The 16659-nt window shown below is 37.6% G+C and overlaps 1 long non-coding RNA gene across 1 annotated transcript in view; it reads left to right on the top strand.

Annotated features, from left to right (window-relative positions):
• Positions 1-16659, top strand: part of LOC102997279 (uncharacterized) — a 75121-nt gene that overhangs the window by 40174 nt on the left and 18288 nt on the right. The window lies entirely within an intron of this gene.

The raw sequence follows: 16659 nt of genomic DNA, 5'->3' as shown, positions 1-16659 counted from the left end.
TGAAGTCACTAAAGTTTTAAATGCTAATTGGCAAGTTTAGAAGAATGTAAAATCCTGGAAGGCCACACAAATCATGTCTATAAGACCCTAGTTTGTAACCTCTGACAAATACAGTCAGAAATGATATTCACTATATTCAACAGCTGGTAGATTCACCATGTTTAACAGCTGGTGTGTCCACTAGGGCCACAGTGCTAAGCCCACGTTTGACCGGATGTTAACCTTTAGTTGCTGGATTATGGATGGTTGGGGAGGATATAGGGACAGGGGCTGAGTAGCTGGGGCCATCGGGTGGTTATCGGGGGGGGGGGGTTCCAGGGGCAATGGCTATTTTGTAACCAGTGCAGAATTATTTCAGTATCTTAACAAAGGGTAGTGTCTACTGGTGTGTATCAGATGATTATCAGCTCTGTAACAAAGAGAGTGAGTTCACAGTATCTGACATTTTTTTTTCAGTATTTTATTTTCAGTTTTATTATTAAAAGCAAAAAGGTTAATGTAGAATCTTACTGTTTAATATTATAGCAGTTCTTGCTTTTATTCTCGAATGCTCCTCTAGTGCCCAGCAATTGTCTCCACAGCAACTACTTCTGTTTTATAAATCTTAGATGTGAAGAGGTGGGAAGGAAGCAAGAGTAATGGCAAAATCTTTACAAGCCAAGGTTTTCTTTTAAACATGAAAAAGTTTGTAATAAAAGCTGAGATCCTTTGCTTTCCAATTTATAGCCATACCTTCAGTGCCAGAGTGCTGGTTATAACATAGACAAATGAAGTTTATAGCTCAATCAATCAAATATTTATTGAACATCCACTGTGCATCCAGCACTTTTCTAGGTACTGTCAGGGATTCAAAAGAAAAACCAAGCTCTAAAAGACCATCACAATTTCGTGGGGAAACAAAAGAGATACCACAATAGTTGATACGCAATAGTTGAATCAGAGTACAAAGAGGAGAGTGTGTTGATCTGAGTGGAGCTGCGTGTTGAGGGGTGATGATGGAGAGCTGAGGAAAGCAGAGAAATTTGAATTCTAAGCTGACAAAGCTTATCTTCTGCTTCTACATACCAGGGTGTTTAACTTAAACCAGTTGCCTCCCCTTCTATAGACACGACCAGGGCTATTGCCATCATGCTTCACAGTGATTGTTAGAAGCCCAAGTTTCTCAGATCGTTCTCCACCATCCCAGTCTAAATACTGCCGAGTATATGACCGAACCACTTGATTTCCATCCTACCCCAACTTCCCACACTTTGCCACACACTTGGGTTGTTGCGCCTTCTGTGAACAGAGTAAGTCAACAGCAACTGCCGCTAACAAGCCTCAGCCTCTTTTCTGGACATTGCCTTCCTGATCTAACTAGAACTGAAATTAGCTGCTCCCCTGAGGACATTGTTTTCTGTGGAGTGTCGTCAAGTAAAGTTCCCCCACACGCCCTCACACCATGTGCCTGGATCAGCAGGTGTTTATGCCCTCCTCGCTCTTCATTTACTTTTTAAAGTTTTTTTATCTTCTTTGCTTATTAAGACAAAACAAAAACAATTAAACCAAAACCACAGGTCTTTTGAAAATCAGACCCTACCATATTGCCTCTCTGTTTTGCTGTCTGCACAGATTTACAGACTATACCTACGAATGCATTAAAACTGGACCACTGTCCTCTTCTCCTTTGTGACTTCTGTTATCATTCTGGTCAATTTCAAATTCCAGGGAGAGGATTCCCCTACACAATGGCCTTGTAGCTTTGCGACCTCCTCAACGGCAATGATCTTTTTCTCCACATCACAATCATCTACTCTGTGGATCTATTACAGATTTTGTTACCACCCTAAATCTTGCATTTCTGAACTCAGTGTTAGGCATCTGACTTCTAACTTCCATCTCTTATACTTCTAGCTCCCTTTTTGTAGTATTTCCACTCCAGCAAACTTTCAAACTTATTAGGACATACAGTCTGTTGACTATCGAATTTATTCTCCTTAGTCTTCCTTACCTTTCCTCGCTCATAAAAAATGTGTACGCTAATGTTAAAAGAAAATTCAGAGAGCTTTACTTGATATGAATATTTTATTGAGCGAGAAATAAACTGTTCATGAACAGGGATATTTCAAACCTGAAACTGGTAGGAAGCTCAGAGGCATGACGCTACAGGATGGCTTATAAAGTGAAAATGAGGAAGCTGTTTAACATTTAAAATGATTGGTTTTTAAAGTGGGAATTTCCAGATGGCAGGGGATTGGTTCAAATTGATTATCTCATGTTATTTAAAAAGGTGACAAGTTTCATTTATGATTATCAGGGTGTGTACAAGAAATAATTTTTGCTTATGTTCATGAAATAAACTCAGTTTTGCTTACTGGTTTTGTCTGCCTGGGGAATCTTCAAATCTGGTCTCTATTTTATATTATTTTAATATTTATCCTCTATCCTATTTAAAATATGAAACTCTTCTTTGATCTCATTCCTACCTCTATCACCCCTGAAGTAACCATAATGCTGTTTTTTAATATTTAAATTAAAAAAAAATTTCATGAATATATTTTCACTTTTAATGCATATGTATGCATCCCTAAAGATATGTAGAATTGTCTAGCATGTTTTTAGATTTTATAAGAATTGTATTATACTGGATATATTTTATCAATTGCCTTTGTTGCTCAAAATTATGTTTGCTAAATTCACTTGTGTTGGTACATGGAATCCAATTCTGCCATTTTCATTTGTTGTTCCATATTATCTTACGGAATAAATATGCCACAATTTATTCATTTATTCTTCTATTAATGGACGTTATGTTGTCTGTTGTTATTATGAAGGTCGTTCTTTTGTATTATAAATAATGCTGATCATATAGGTTCTCTTTTTTCCATATTGTGGTACACTATTTAATCTTCTGTTTAACTATTGTGGAACTCTCGGAATAAACCCAGTTTGGCTACTGTCCTTAGTCCATTTGGGCTGCTATCACAGAATACCATAGACTGGGTGGCTGGTAAACAATAGACATTTATTTCTTACAGTTCTAGAAGTTGGAAATCCAAGATCAAGGTGCTGGCAGATTCAGTGTCTGGTGAGGACTCTGGTTCTTAGATGGTCATCTTCTCACTCTGTCCTCATATGTTGGAAGGGGCAAGGGAGCTCTCTGCAGTCGCTTTTACAGACACTAATCTCATTCACGAGGGCTTTGCCCTTATAACCTAATCACCTCCCAAAGCCCCATCTCCAAATGCCATCACATTGGGGATTAGGTTTCAATATATGAATTTTGCAGAGGACACAAACATCTAGTCGATAACAGATATATTGAATTCTTTTTTTAAAAAGTATATCTTATTTGCTAAAATGTTTTTATCCATGTTCATAAATGAGGTCACCTATGGATTTTCCTTTTCCTTACATATGTCCTTTTATCATATATGTATGAGAAATTAGACTTACCATCCTGATAGAGTGAGTTAAGAGTGTTTCTTTTTCATTCCCTGGAAGAGTTTGTACAGATTAGAATTCCCTATAACTTGAATGTTTGCTAGATATTGCCAATAAAAAGTCTTAGTATGGTATGTTTTTATAGGTAGATTTTTAATTCCTTATTCAAAATATTTAATATTGTAGGCCTTTTTAGATTTTGAATTTTTATTTGGAGTTAGCTTTTACAAGTTATGTTTTCCTAGAAAATAATGTACTTCCTCTTAGTTTTCAAAATTACTATCCTGAGGTTGTTTTAGCATTCTTTATTATCTTATCAGTCTCTGATTTATCTGTAGTTATATAGCTCTTTTTATTCCAAATATGCATGTATTTATGGCTTCTCTCTTTTTTTTCTCACCTTAACCCTTCTCAAAGGTTTAGTAGTTTTTCAACTTTTCCAAAGAACATGCTTTTGGTTTTGTTGATATACTCTATGACTGTTTCCAATTTCATTTACTTTCACTCACCTTTATGGCTTTATCCGTTCTACGTTCTTAGTAATTATTTACCTTTTCTCTGTTGTAATACCTCATTCATTTTGAAACATTCTTCTAAGTACTATCATAGCTGTTACTCAAAAGTTTTGCTAGATTGTATTTTTGTCATTGATGAGTTCTAAGCATTTCGCTTATGATTCTTTGAGCCATGAATCATTTAGAAGTGTGTTTTTAATTTCCAGATCTACTTATTCTTTCAGTAGTTTTGTAACAGATGTCTGCCTCAATTGTATTGTGACAAATGCTGTGATATTAATTATACAAAATTTGTTAAAACTTATTTCATGGTATACTCTATAGTCATTTTTTTTCTAAATGTTCCACATGTGGTTGCAAAGAATGCATATCCTCTAATGGGGGTGCAGTGTTTTATATATCCATAGCACAAACTTATTAAATCTTACATAACATTACTGAGTCTAAGTCTGTTTGATTTGTTCATTACTGAGAAGAATATAAAAATTTCCCAAATTATGGAATATTTGTTAATTTTTCCTTGTAATTATATAAATATTAATATAATATACATTTTGAAGTTGTGTTAATTGATGCTTATACATTTCAAATCATGTTCCCTTTTTTCAGCTTTATTGAGATATTATTGGCATATAACATACGTAAGTTTAAGGTGTGCAGTGTGATGATTTGATGCACATATATATTGGGAAATGATTGCCATGATAAAGTTATTAACACCAGAATTCCCTCACATAATTATCTTTTTTGTGTGTGTAGTGATAAGAATTAAGATCTATTACTCTCTTCACAACTTTCCAGTATATAATACGGTATTGTTAATTAGAACCACCATACTGTACATTAGATCTCCACAACTTATTCACCTTATAGCTGAAAGTTTATGCCCTTTAACAAGCATCTCCCCATTTCCCACATTCCCCAGCCCCTGGCAACCACTATTCCTACTCTCTATAAGTTTGACTTTTTAGATTTCACAGTGACTGTACCAGTTTACATCCCCACCAACAGCACACAAGGATTCTTTTTTTCTCCACATCCTCACCAACGCTTGCTATCTCTTGTCTTTTTGATGATAGCCATTCTAACAGGTGTGAGGTGATATCTCATTGTGGTTTTGATTTGCATTTCCCTGATGATTAGTGATGTTGAGTGTCTTTTCAGGTACCCGTTGGTCATGTACTTGTATGACCCTATTCAAGTCCTTTGCACTATTCAGCCTATCCAGATTCTAGAGTTCTTGGGCAGACAGACCTGTTTCCTGGGTCAACAGATGGGCAGGGCTGGTGCTTGGGTACATGGGGATCAGTCTGGTGCCTGGGGCACCAGGGTTCACGGGGACCAACCAGGTGCTAAGGACCACTGGCGTGTGCCTGGCATCTGGGTCTAAGGGAGCTGGAGCAGTACTGTGACCTACTGGGAGCCTGGTTTTCCTGGAGGCTTGGGTCACAGGGGCCAGCTGGCCTGATGCCAGGGTTAGACTGGCACTTGAGCCATGGGAGTTGGCCTATAAACTGGGGCCTTGGGGATGGACCTGGAGGTTGGGTCTGTAAGGGGGCCAATCTGGTACTAGGGCAGGCCAGGAGCCTGGGTTTATGGGAGCCCATGGGGAGCCTGGCCCTGCAGGAGCCACCTGGGGCTGTGGGAATCAGCCGAGTGCTGGGCGGGCCAGCACTGGGGTCTGTGGTGAAGTCAGGCCCCCCCCCCTTCACTCTCCTCCCACGGGGAGGGCTGCATGGGGGAGGGGTGAAGGGGGTAACTGAGTCTATCTTTTCTATCCTCCTCAATGTTTCTTTTCTTATTTTTATGCCTCATCCAGGTGCTGCGATTTCTCACCTGGAATCCTTAGCTCTTGTGAAGGTATTTTCATACATGGATAGATGTTCAAATTTATGTTTCTGGGAGGGGACAGGCACCAGAAATTCCTATATCATCATTTTTCTGACATCATTCCCTATACCTGCATTTTCATCTCTAGCTATATAATGTTTATCCAAAATAAAAAGCTGAAAGGCTGGAAAGGTTGTGAAGAGGCTTCCTTGTACGTGATGCTGTGGCGCTTCAGATCTGTTCCTGTTAGTGATGGAAAGCTTTCAAGTGGATGAGAGCTACGTGGGGCAGGGTTCGTGGACAGGGGCAGAGCTTCCAGGCCCTCTCTGTGCCCACCCTCCTGGCACCTCCACACGTCCACCAACTCGGAAGCTCTCACAATGTGTCCTTTGTGAACTGTGTCACTTATCACTATGACAGCTCCCTCTCTGTATATAAGGATAAAGGCCTTTAAACAACAAGCCTATTCAATCTGATATTAATATTGCTGTATTGTCTTTATTTTTGTTAATATTTTCTGGTTTATAGTTTTTATACCTTCATTTTTAGTTATTCTGCATCCTTATATTTTAGGAGTGCCTGTGCTAAATAACGCAAGTAGAGCCTGCCTGCCTTCTTTCCCTCCTTTTTTCCTCCCTCCCTTTCTTCTTCTCCCTTCATCACTGTACTTAAATGGGAGTTTACTCCTTTCATAGTTCTTTAAATTACTGACATAGACACATTTTGTATCTCTTCTATGATTCTTTTTTTCTTCTCCCACTTTCTTTTGAATTGATCTTTTCCTTTTTAATTTGAAATGTTATCTATACTCAGATTCTATTTCTATTTTACTAGTGGTTATTTCTAAGCTTTTAATCCTCATAGCTAATAAATCCTAAAATATATCAACATCTGACCAACGTAAGAACATCCATATTCTTTAATAGATCATGTCTCAACTTACTTTTATATTTCCCAGTATTTTAGATTCACTATTTGTACCCTCCACATTAGACATTGTTATTATTAATGTAATATTATTATATTATATTAATATTATTATAGTATATTGATATCATTATTATTGTTTTATACATCTGATGTTAATTTAGATGCACCTCTGTTTCTCAGTTTCTTTTCTTGTCATTTACTTCTGCATCTCAGACTTCTTTGGAGTCACTTCCTTTTCACTAAAATACATTATTTAAATTTTCATTTAGTGGTGTTCACTTGTTTGCAAACAAGTTTTCAGTTTTTCTGAAAATGTCTCTATTTTAGTTTTATTCTAAAATATGGTTTACTGGCTATATAGAATTCTATGTTGACAGTTACTTTTACTCAGCTTTTGAATATATTGTTTTGCTTTCTGACATCCATCATTAGAGTTGAGAGGTTTGTTATTAGCCTAATTGTCATTCTTTTGGGGATAATCTGTCTTTTTTCTCTGGCTGCTTTTAAGTTATTCACTTTGGTTCTCTGAGATATTATACTGTAGGTTAAGATGGAGCCCACTTTGGATTAATTGAATATTCCAAGTCTGAAAATATATATACAGAAATATATACGTGCATATATCTATAAATCAATTCTGGAAAAGTCTTAGCCACTAACTCTTTGGATATTGCCTCTTCTCATTTTTCTTAATCACTGATGCTTTCCTTTCTTTCTGGAGCTCCAGTTACACAAATGTTAGGCTTTCTCATTTGTCACAGATGTTACTCTGGTGCTTCTTGGTATCCCAGGATGGTCCCTCCCACATTGGCTCTGGGCTTGGCTGTGCGACTTCCTTTGCTTAGTGAGATATTAGCAAATGTGACATGAGAAGGCTTGATAACACACTTGCACTTTAGAGCTGGCTCTCCTAAAACACTGCCACTATCATGTGAGGAAGCTGATCTAGCCTCCCTGAGGGTGAAGGTCTTATGAAGAGAGATATCCAGCTATCCCAGCTGTCCCAGCCAAGCCTAATCAACACTTGAGTTAAATGCAGGTACGTGAGTATAAGTCCAGGTGGAACCAGACACAGAAAGTAACATATAACTGATATATCATTTAATCTTCCATGTCTCCTAACTTCATTCATAGTTTCCATCCTATTGTCCCTCTGTTTCTTTAGGAGTGACTTTCTTCAGTTCTATTTTCTAATTTACTTAGTTTTTTCCTTCTACTGGGTTTAACTGCTCTTTACCTCATCAACAGAGTTTTAAATTTCTATTATTATATACTTAATTTCTAAGTGTCTTTTTTCAAATCTGACTAGGTTTTTGGTTAGCACTGGGTTTCTTTCTCATGGTTTTGATTCTGCATTTTATTTTTTAAACCTTTTAATATAATTTCTTTAAAATAAAACATCAAAAGAAATAAAATATGAAATCGGCTTTCATTATCTGCAAGTCCTAGGAGTCCAGCTTTGTTCTTTGATTTTCCTTCTGTAGCTCTGCTGTGGTGTCTTGTTTCCTCTTGTGTTTATAATCTTGTATTTTTAGGGTTTTGTTTGCTTAGAAATTCTATGCTGTCTGGGTTGATGGCACATGGGTATTGTCCAGAGGAGACTTTCTTTGTCCTGTTCCAGCATCCTGAGTTGTTGTGGCCCAGGACCACTTTTATTAAATTCTTGGCTTAACATTTACTACCCTGGACAAATATTGTAAATTCAAATCCCAACCCTTGTGAACAGAACTATGATTAAAATTGTCCAGGAGATAATTTTTTTTAATCCAGATTCCAGATCAAGTTTGATAAATTTTATTGTAATCTTTCTGGAAAACTACTATTTTTGTAAGTCACAATTTGAGGCAGGTTTAGGTGTGTATCTAATACCCAAACCTTGTGTCCATTAAAACCTGCATATCAGATGGAGAAATAAGTCTAGATCAGCAGAACTTCTGCAGCTGCTTCACCCTGTTTTTTCAGTTTCCATTTTGCTTTGGAGCTCTGAAGATTTCTGTTAATTTTTGGTGAGCTCTGCCATATAGTTGAGAGGATGTTTGCTATATTTCATCAAACATTTCCAAGTTCTTTTTTTAAACTGAGGATTTCAGAGTATAGAGAACACCAGACTAGAAATAGAACTAGAAATAGAACTCCCATTTCCTCTTCGCTACTTCCACTTACTAACTCCTCTTTAACAAAAACAATGGTTAATTCTCTACGCCATCTTAATTGACCTCTTATCCGCCTTTGATGCATTTGGTGACGTAGCCCTTAAAATATTTTTCTACCTCGGACTCTGAGGCTCCCCATCTCCCTGTTTTTCTCCCGATCTCACTGATATCCTCCTTCTGTCTTTCTGCAGGAACCACCTCCTGGGTCAGGCTTCCAAGTTTGGGAATGTCCCAGGGGCTGGTCCTTAGCCCTCCTTTTCCATCCTAAGTGATTGTACCTCTCCTACGGCTTCACGTGCCCTTTGTGCAATGACCTACTCCTGAGTGTGTATCTTTAGTTCCTGATACCTTTTCAGGTTAAGATGCACTTATTCAGCTCAATATCTTGCCTCAGGTATGATAGGCTGAAAAATCCACCCGCCCTGCCAAATATCTATATCCTAATTCCTGGAACCTGTGAATGTGAGCTTATTTAGAAAAAGAGCCTTTGCAGATGTGATTAAGTTAAGAATCTTGAGGTGGGGAAATGATTCTGGATTATCCAGGTCGAACCTAAATGTAATAATACATATTCTTATAAGAGTGAGGAAAAAAAAATGACACATAGAAGAGAAAACACATAGGAGAGGAGAAGGCACGGTGACCGTGGAGCCAAGTGATGCCAGCAGCCACTAAAGGCAGGAAGTGGCAAGGAAGTTGTACCTGAGCCTCCAAAAAAAGTGTGGGCCTGCTGACACGAGGGATTTGGCCCAGTAAAACTGAATTTGGGCTTCTGGCCTCCAGAACTGTGAGAGAATAAGTTTCTGTTGTTTTAAACCACCAAGTTGGGTAATTTGGGAAGCTAATGCACATATCTACTAGGCAACTTCTGACCTAAAGCCGAACTCCTGATTTTCTCCCCCAACTCTGCTCTGACTTCTCTTCATGGCAATCATTTCCATTTTCAAAAAATAAACTAAAAATGATCCATAATATTTCTTTTTTCTCCCTTTACTCATCCAGTTCGACAACATACTCAGTCGACAATACCTTCAAAATATAATCTAGATGTTTTCTCATCTTTTCCACCTCCACTGCAAGCCATCACTACCTCTCACCGACAGCAGTCTCCTTCCTATACGAACTCCAAACTCCCATTTTACTAATAGATGCCAAACTTCATAGATACCAAACTGATCTCTAAAAAATGTACATCGGATCTATATCTCCCTTACTTAAAATACCCTCATGACTTCCTTTGCCATTAGCTTAAAATCCAAATTCCTTATGAGAACTAGTATGACCCACTCCCCGACTATCTCCCCAATGGGTCCCCTCCCTCACTATGTCCTTCCAGCACAGTCTCAGCCTTTGCATTGTTCTTCCCTCTCCCTGGAACACTCTGCTTTGAGATGTTTCATGTTAGTGTCTTCTCATTATCCAGATTAAACATCACCCCCTCAGAGAGGCCACCACTGGCTATATCTATGTCTATATCTTTATCTGTATCTATTTCTATCTTTTTCTCTATCTCTATCATTTCCATCTCCCTATCTACCTATTTTCTTTCTCTCTTTCTTTTTCTTTTTTGCTTTCTTGCTTGCTTTATTTTCTTTCTTTCCTCCTTCCTTCCTTCCTCTCTCTCTCTTTCTTTCTTTCTTTCTTTCTTTCTTTCTTTCTTTCTCTCTTTCTTTCTTTCTCTCCCTTTCTTCCTTCCTTCCTTCCTTCCCTCCCACCCTCCCTCCCTTCCTTCCTTCTTTCTATCTGTCCACACTCATCACTCTATCTAGAGCTAAGCTTATCAAATTGAACCTCCTGTGATAATGGAAGTGTTGTTCTGTGCTATTTGATATAACAGCACTAGCTCTATGTGGCTATAGCACTTGAAGTATATAGTATGACTGAGGAACTGATATTTTTAAAATTTAATTTTAATCATTTTAAATTCAAATAGCTACATATGGCTGTGGCTCTCTTACTAGACAGCACAAATCTAGAGCAAACCTCACTCCCATCCTTACTCCACACAGGAACTATATATCTCATTGCCTTTTAAAATTGTATTTCTTAGCACTCTTCACTATCTGAAGTTATCTTATTTTTTCATTGTTCACGTGTATTTTCTATCTCCCTCTTACTTGCTATGAAGTAAGAGCCATGAAAGCAGGGACCTCATCTGTTTTATTCACCAGTTTTCCCAGTGCTGAATTTAGGACTCACAATTACTGCTGAAGTCATGTTGGGAGGCCCCAGCAACACTGAAGTGGATATTTCACTTTGCCACCAGCTAACATGTGACCACAGATATTACTACTAGCTAACATTTAATGACTACTTTCTGTACGTCAGATTTTGAGCTAAGCAATGAACTTAAATTGTTACCTAAGTATGTAATAAATCTATGAAGTGTCATCTCTACTTTACAGATGAGGAAATTAAAAGTTAAAGAGGTTCAGTCATTTGAAACCCAAACCAAGGTCTACTTGAAACTTAAGTTTTTATTTATTACCACTTTGCAATGTTGCTTCTGTCTCTGATTTCCCTGGTGGCGCAGTGGTTGAGAATCCGTCTGCCAATGCAGGGGACATGGGTTTGAGCCCTGCTCTGGGAAGATCCCACATGCTGCGGAGCAACTAAGCCCGTGCGCCACAACTACTGAGCCCATGTGCAACAACTACGGAAGCCCATGTGCCAAGATCCCGTGCTCTGCAACAAGAGAAGCCTGAACACCACATCAAAGAGTAGCCCCTGCTCGCTGCAACTAGAGAAAGCCCACGCACAGCAACGAAGACCCAACACAGCCAAAAATAAATAAATAAATTTACAAAAAAATAAATAAACACTGTAATTAAAAGGCAGAGTTTGTCAAACTGTGAGAACTAATATGGTGCCTACAAGAAAAATATTTAAAAAAATATTGCTTTTGTCTCTTCAGGGAACATATGCAAATTGAGGGAGTTTTGCTTAGACAATCGTCTATTTTCCTTTAGCTTGAATATTCTGTAACTCTATACTTGGAACATAATATTTTGTACAGGGGTCAACAAACTACAACCTGCAGGCTAAATCCATCCTGCTTCCTGTTTTTGTAAATAAAGTTTTCTGGGACACAGTTATGCTCATTTTTTCCCATATTGTCTATGGCTACTTTCATACTACAATGGCTGAGTTGAGTAGCTGTGATAGAAATTTTTGGTCTATAGAGCCTAAAATATTTATTATCTGGCCCTTTTCAGAAAAAGTTTCCTTATTCCTCTTATAGAAGTTGATAATTGTCAACTCTATATGTCCTTGATTCATAATTGAACTCAAATGATAGTATAGTACTTTAAATAAAACACATTTTTAAGACTATCTACTTGGTGACAAGTTTCAGGATATTGATTAATTTTATTTATTTATTTTCCAGCTTCATTGAGATATAATTGACACCATTGTGTAAGTTTAGGTGGACAATGCATTGATTTGATACTTACATATTCCAAAATGATTACCACCATAGCATTAGCTAACACCCGTATTACTCACATTACCATTTATTTTTGTGGTGAGAACATTTAAGATCAACTCTCTTAGTAATTAACTTTCCTGTATATTTTCCATAATTTTTAAAGCAATACATATTAATTTACATATAATTTTAAAAGCAACACACTTACTCTAGAAAATTTTTAAACAACATAACCATAAAAACATCGTTATCTCTCTACCATTTAGAGGTAACTTCTATTTCACGTTCTTATATTTCCTTTTAGACCTTTTATTTTTACAGTTAAGATAATACTCTTCTGTGTGTTTACAAAGACAATTTTGAGGGGACAGTCTCTGAATGAAAGTGGTGACTTATATAAGAAATTTAATCTCTATTTTCAAGAGGTTTTAGCAAACTGTGGCAGACTTCACCTGATCCACAGGCGGTCACAATGGTCTCATCATTGTTTTATCTCCTCCTAGAGATTTCCATTGAAAAATATATGAGAGAACAATAGGGGTTAACATCTGGAGTGCCTGGGAGGTCAAGTGAAAATGGACCCTTTCGTGTTGCTCTATTTCATTTGATCCTGAAATCACAGTGACCACACTATTGTATTTGCTTTGCTGGAGTAAGAAGTATGCAAAATAAAATGTTGTATTTTATATTTGGCAGTAAATTTTGTGAGAGGAAGCTCTTCACTAAGGAATTTTATCACTTATAAATTTTCTACCAGAGACATTAGAGCCTAGTGTTCAAAATAAAGGTGTGGGACAGGTTCAAATTCTGCCTCTGCTAGTTTCTAGCTGTTTGATCTCAGGCAATTTATTACCCAATATATGCTTCAATTTCTTCATCTGCAAAATGCGCATAATTATGGGACTAAATTTCTAGGGCTACTGTGAAGATTCAGTGAGTTAAAATATATAAACTTAGACGATTACTGACATGTAGTAAATATGCTTATCATAGCTATTTATTACTGAAATGAGAACATCACATTCTGGGAGAGAAAGAATAAATTAATTTTACCTTTGTTACTGGCTTAATTTGAAGTCGCTTTCTCAATATGAAAATACTCATCTAATCTACGGCAGTGCTAGCTCAATATGGTACATGTACTGAATCCATTTTGGATTGTTTTCAAATCGAAACAGTATGCAGTTAGGGAAAGCCTTGGATACTCTTTATACTATTTTCCTAAGGACTTTAGTTAAATTGGCCCTCCTTTTTCATCCTTGCAGAATCTTCAGGAAAACATCCTTTTTTAGCAAACTAAAAGGAGGCACCATTCTTTCCTTCTTCCTTTGTGACTAATTTGCATTTTAATTGTGTCCAATAGGACAGAGCCAGACAGACAGCATGACCCAGAGCCACATTTTTGTTTTAACGATAGTGTGAGCTTGAACCAGCTCCTTGATCTTTCTGAGCATCAGTTTTCTCAACTCTGAATTGAGTAGACTAATAATTATTCTCTCTAAATTACAGAGGTATTGTCAGGACCACATGAGATAATGTGAAAGCTAAAAATACAGTATTATACCAATATATATTTATAGCAACATTGCTACACTTCCCATCCTTCTTCTACCCACATGCATTTGTAATTCTAGAAGGACCATCGGTTTATCAACATAGTCTCACAGGGCTACAGTAACTAATGAACAGACTGGTTTATTGCCCTTGTCAACCATGGTACAGTTGCCCGTGATCATCTCTTCCAGTCTACTGATGCCAAAGTGACACTCAGTGAGCAGTGCTACTCAGCGGAGCAGCAAGAATGCAACTCTTCAGTGTGAACCACAGGAAAGCATATATGGAGAAAATGGGTGTTTTTCTAGGAATGTAAGGGAACAACATCTGGAAAGATGATGACAAATGTGCTTTTCCCACTTAGCTTAAATTTTTATCGTGATAAACCAAAACTGGATTCTCTTAAATATTTAAATATCTCTTTGGTGACTATCTCACTCTCTTGGAGTGGCAGAGAGGATACAGAACAAATAACCTTCCAGAAAATTGGCCTCTTTATGGCTACCTCCTATGCCTGTGCCCAGGCAACAGACTGTGCAGGGTTGATTCAGTCAGGAATGCTATTAGACAGCATGAGCTTAGGAGACTCTGAAATTTGGTTTCTCTTGCCCAAGATATAATTTCTGCCTGTAAAGTTAGAGCTTATGTGATTTTTTTTTTTTTTTGAAGGAGTGAGGCGGCAATGGGAGGGATGCTTTCTTTTCTTTTTTTTTTTTTAATTAATTTATTTATGGCTGTGTTGGATCTTCGTTTCTGTGCGAGGGCTTTCTCCAGTTGTGGCAAGCAGGGGCCACTCTTCATCGCGGTGCGCGGGCCTCTCACTATCGCGGCCTCTCTTGTTGCGGACCACAGGCTCCAGACGCGCAGGCTCAGTAGTTGTGGCTCATGGGCCCAGTTGCTCCGCGGCATGTGGGATCTTCCCAGACCAGGGCTCGAACCCGTGTCCCCTGCATTGGCAGGCAGATTCTCAACCACTGTGCCACCAGGGAAGCCCAGCTTATGTGAATTTTGCAATCTCTTATTAGAATTTTAGATCTCTCTGAAATAGTCAAATGTTCTGCCCACTCTCATTCATTCATTGACTATATACATATAGCAAGTATACTGGATGCAGGCATTGGGGCAGGTACTGAAAATGTACAACAACCCTGCTCTCTGTGAGTTTATACTATGGAGTATAGTACTTGTATCCTGCCTATTCCCAAAAGAATTTTGAGTAGTGTATACTATTAAAACTAAAGTCAAGAAAAGAAACAGAATTACAAATAAAAATGAAAGAGAGCCAGTATAAGAAAAATGCAGCAGTAAACTTTACCTGTCCCCGACAATGAGCTAATCACTATTCTTTAGAAATGGATTGGCTTGAAGTATGTCAGCTCCTAAAGAAAAAGAGATTCACTTCATGCTACATAGTCAAATACTCCAATGAACTACTCTGCCCCACCACTGCCATACACGTTTTTCTGGAAAGGCAAGTGTTTCTCTGATTAAACTTAGGCCCTTGTAATCCTTGTTTTATTACAGAAACATTGTTCAAATAGGCAAATGTGGTACTGAACTTTTTACAAGGAAAAGGGTATATATGAATCTAACCCAGTCAAGGTGTTTTTGTTTGTTTTTTGTAGAGGCCTGAAATAATTATAGCTCAGCTACTTCTTAGGGATAAACTAAGGATAAATCTGGACAAACTAATGCATAAATGCTGCACTATTTGGATAGATTCTCTTAACAAATGAGATTCATTCCCTCATTCATTTATCAAATATACAATTGACGCTTGAACAACATCGGAGTTAAGGGTGTCAACCCTCTGCACAGTTGAAAATTTGAGTATAATTTATAGCCAGCCTTCCATGGTTCCTCAGCATCTGTGGATTCAACCAACCACAGATCATGTAGTACTCTAGTATCTACTACTGAAAAAAATCTGGGTATAAGTGAACCCAGGCACTTCAAACCCATGTTATTCAAGGGCCAATTATATATAGTATAGTATTTCCTTTTGTAACTTAATCAGAGCCTTTGCTGGTTCCAGCATGCAGTGTATTTAAGATCCCTACACAGGCGTTTTGGGAATCAAAGACTGAGTATGTGCTGACAAATCCTGCAAATAACATCATATATGAAACACAAAAATCTAACAGGCAGATTAGAACTTGAAGGCAACAAAACTCTTCCATTTAAAAGATAGTTCAAATAAAATTTATGTCTACTCCAAGGATGTCATAGATGTAGAGTTAATCAAGTAACTAGTTTGACAAGTGCTGGAACCACTCACTGGGATAGAAGCTAAATTATTCAGGTGGCAAGAAATCTTTTCATGGGAACTTGTACGATGCTAAGAAATTGCTCACATAAAGTGATTACACAAACTGTACTTACTGAGTCTCAACTGATGAAATCTCTAGAATTCATAATCCATAGACTGCATAATTAATAATGGTAGGTAACATTTACTGTGGATTTACTAAGTGACAGAAATACTGCTAAGTGATTTACACAAGCAATCACTCTCTGTTGTTGTAGAAACTGTTAGCTCTAAATCTCCTGTTACGGGAACTTCTGCTCCAGAATGTGATTTTTCACCACTTACAAGAACAAGTCAAATTTAGTCCTTGTTCCACAAGTATTTATTGAGTACTTACTATACATGAGGCATTGTGCTAGATGTTAAGGATGAAAGAGTCTATGCTCTTAGCAAATGTAAACTTAAATTGTTTCATCTAAAATATTTGGCATGTCCAGCTCTAATTATCAGCAGGGCCTGAGCGGAGTACCAAGGGAAACCCACCTGCAGTTGTTTAAATATTTAGCTGTTGTAAGT

This window comes from Balaenoptera acutorostrata, chromosome 14 (assembly GCF_949987535.1).
Source record: "Balaenoptera acutorostrata chromosome 14, mBalAcu1.1, whole genome shotgun sequence".
Taxonomy (NCBI): domain Eukaryota; kingdom Metazoa; phylum Chordata; class Mammalia; order Artiodactyla; family Balaenopteridae; genus Balaenoptera; species Balaenoptera acutorostrata.
This window is presented reverse-complemented; position numbering and strand designations above follow the sequence as displayed.